The 3,577-nt window shown below is 45.1% G+C and overlaps 1 pseudogene; it reads left to right on the top strand.

Annotated features, from left to right (window-relative positions):
- Window positions 1-1,934: 1,934 nt before the first annotated feature.
- LOC146860042 (exosome complex component CSL4 pseudogene) lies at window positions 1,935-2,444 on the top strand (annotated as a pseudogene).
- Window positions 2,445-3,577: the final 1,133 nt, after the last annotated feature.

Raw genomic sequence — 3,577 nt, 5'->3', positions numbered from 1 at the left:
GCGCCTTGAGTGGTACTTTACCTGAGAATAATTTTTGGCAGCCTACGCAGCAACCCCACACACATACCTACTCCCTGCTGACGAGAGGCAACTACCTCGAAACACGTGTCCAGGGATGGCTAACGCGACACTCATTTTCATTTTAAACTTTTGGCATAGGCGTACCCGCCGACGCTACTTCATGGACCACAATGCTCTGGGGTAACACGCTGGTAGGACGAGCAGAGTGCGGCCAATCGGATTTTTGTTTATATTCAGGCTCCCTTGAGCCGGTGGGACGAGCCCTTGGCTACGCACCTGCGCGCCTTGAGTGGTACTTTACCTGAGAATAATTTTTGGCAGCCTACGCAGCAACCCCACACACATACCTACTCCCTGCTGACGAGAGGCAACTACCTCGAAACACGTGTCCAGGGATGGCTAACGCGACACTCATCTTCATTTTAAATTTTTGGCATAGGCGTACCCGCCGACGCTACTTCATGGACCACAATGCTCTGGGGTAACACGCTGGTAGGACGAGCAGAGTGCGGCCAATCGGATTTTTGGATTGTTGTTTAACGTATATATGTCTCCCCTGGCAGCTAAAATAGAACCCCATGGCATCCGCATTGTCACCTATGCTGATGACACCCAGTTAGTGGTCGGACTAACTCAAACTAACCAAGAATTCCACACCATCCATGCCTGCCTGAAAGACATTTCAAGCTGGATGGACGATTCTCAACTCAGGCTCAACGGGGAGAAAACCGAGATTATGGTTTTGGGTAACCCCCTTCACTATACTCCCTCCAAGTTATGGCCACTATGCATGGGCCCAGCCCCCACTCCGAAATCAGAAATCAAGAGCTTAGGGGTATGGTTGGATCAGGACCTAAGCCTAAAAACTCAAGCTAGGAAAACAGCAGCCCTCTGCTATGGCCTACTTAAAATGGCCCGGAAAGTTTTACCTTTGCTCCTTCCATTGCCTAGGAAAGTAATGATTCAGTCACTAATTCTTTCTAGGCTGGATTACGGGAATGCCCTGTACTTGGGCTCCCCCCTCTCAGTAATCAAAAAACTTCAAGTGGTACAAAACAGTGCTTCAAGGCTCTTATTAAGAGTCCCCAATAGACTGTCAGCAGTACCGGCCCTCCGAGCCCTTCATTGGCTCCCAGTGCACGAACGTATCAAGTTCAAATCCCTATGCTTAGTGCACAAAGCTATACAGGGACTTGGTCCCCCTTCTATCTCTAACTTGATTCGTCCATATAAAGCCAATCGCAGACTCAGATCAGATGATTTGCATCTGATCGAGGTTCCCAGGATAAAAAAGGCCAGAAGTGGCGGCAGACTTTTTTCATACAATGCACCCAGACTCTGGAATGGCCTGCCCCTACACCTTCGTACCACCTCTGATCACATGTCTTTCCGAAAGCAAATAAAAACTTACCTCTTTTCGTAAAGCTCTGTTTTCCTTCTTCTCTTTCGGTATTAGCGCTGGGATGCTTCCGGGTAGCCATGCACTCTACAAATGCTTTTCCATTCCATTCTACTTGCTGCATTTCATTTCTTAATGGGGCACGGCTGGGGGCTGATTGTGGGCCATTGTGAAAATATTTCTGTTAATTGCAGCGCATTATAGTGCTGCGATTAACAGGAATACTTTCACAAAGGCCCACAAACAGCCCGTAGCTGCTCTCCATTAAGAAATTAAATGTAGCAAGTCCAAAATCACGACGTGTGCTTTACACATCGTACTTTTGGACTTGATGCATGTTTTCTTGTTAGTGGAGTGCTGCTGCGGGCTGATTTTGAGCTTTTGTGAAATTATTCCTCTTAATTGCAGCGCATGACAAATGGTTGTGTGACAGAGCCAATCACGTTGGTTCACGCTCGTTAGAGCATGCGTCGCTGTGCTAGAGTGTTTGGGACCAGCAGAGCGGTTTGTGGTCATGGCTCCTGCATGGTACTGTATACCTGGAGAACGGTTGTGCAGTCTTGAAGACTTTTACCCTGGCGGTGGGACATACATACAGCAGGCATGGGTATATTTATGCCTCCCTCTCAGGGTATGTGATGAAGAAAAGTGATAATGGAATGTTGCCTACGGTTTCTGTGGTGAAAGATGCGCAGTCCCAGCTCCTACCTGATGTGGGTGCAATTGTCACTTGTAAGGTGTGCAGCATTAATTCCCGCTTTGCCAAAGTTCATATCCTCTACATTGCATCCACTCCATTGAAGAGACAAGGTTGAATTGTACAAGAGTTTCCGACCTGGTGACATCGTCCTGTCAAAAGTTATTCTCTTGGTGATGCACAGTCCAACAATCTGTTGACAACCGCTGAGAACGAGCTGGGCGTGGTGTTTGCCCACAGTGAAGCAGGAGTGAAGATGGTGCCCATCAGCACATGAAGGAGTTCAGGAAAGTGGCCCGGGTGCAGCCAGAGTTTCTACAGACGTAGTCAACTTGAATTTCTCAGAAGTGTTGTTTCCCGCGCCTCTTGGAGCTGTGCTGCACACTCCGCACTGTTGGCAGCTCTCCTGGCGTAAATAAAATCTGTTGTTCTATGACATATACAGTGCTGCTCAATGTGGTGTCCATGGCCAAAGGTACATTGGTTGACGGAAGATATTGCATATCAGCAGATTCATGTCCAACAAAAAATTGTTTCTCAAAATTCTTTGCTCCTCAGTGCCTATAGTGGTTATACTGCTCGGAAAATGGTTTGATAGGGTCCGATTTGGCACAAAATGAGCAATGACGTTTATTTCTGCAGGCTTTCTTAATGCAACTAAAGTGTAATGTTTAATAAATTTGACACGTGACTTCAATTATTTCTGTCCACATTTAGTCAATAAGCATTGCAACTGAAGTCCTCAGACTGATGGACAAAAACTCCTTGGTAACCGACGCAGACAAAACCAAATTGCTTTTTGCACAACCGTTACGACTGGATCTTTCACCTCCACAAAATTTGATTTACAAGTCATTATAGTTTGTGTGTTATTCTCTCCTTGACCACTACCTTGATTTTTCTATGAATCTTGCAATTCCCAACCAAAAAAAGAGTGATTGTGAGACGGATAATTTTACCTGGTCATGATGATGATAATAGTGCAAATCAGCATAATGTTGCATTGCTGATTCTGCTTCAGTATTGTAAATACAAAACAGAGACAGATATATTACACAGATAGTTTAGAGACACAGACAGACAGAGTGATAGATAGCTAGATAGATACTACAGGCAGGGCACTGGGCTTGAGATATTGTGCAACTGTGGGGTTTTCCACTTAATTATGGATTTGCTACACCTGCCACTTAATCCATTACTTCTGAATAATTGTCAGTTAAAATGTTTTATTGTGAATCAAACTATACTACAAATGCTGCCAGCAAGAGGCGGGTTTTTACTGTAAAGTGGCAGGTCGACTTTCAGTTATTGATGGATGCATTTAGGTGTTACATTGATACCAGTGAGGTGAAATATTTGCCCAGGCGCTGTTACCAGGTGTAAAAATTATAAAATAATGAAAAAATGCTGCCAGGAGTGGTTAATTGCGCTGCATAATTTGCTATTTTGCAGCATAATTT

The sequence above is a fragment of the Triturus cristatus genome, chromosome 3_1, assembly GCF_964204655.1.
Source record: "Triturus cristatus chromosome 3_1, aTriCri1.1, whole genome shotgun sequence".
NCBI classification, from domain to species: domain Eukaryota; kingdom Metazoa; phylum Chordata; class Amphibia; order Caudata; family Salamandridae; genus Triturus; species Triturus cristatus.
The sequence above is the reverse complement of the archived record's forward strand: the minus strand, read 5'-3'. Positions and strand labels throughout refer to the sequence as shown.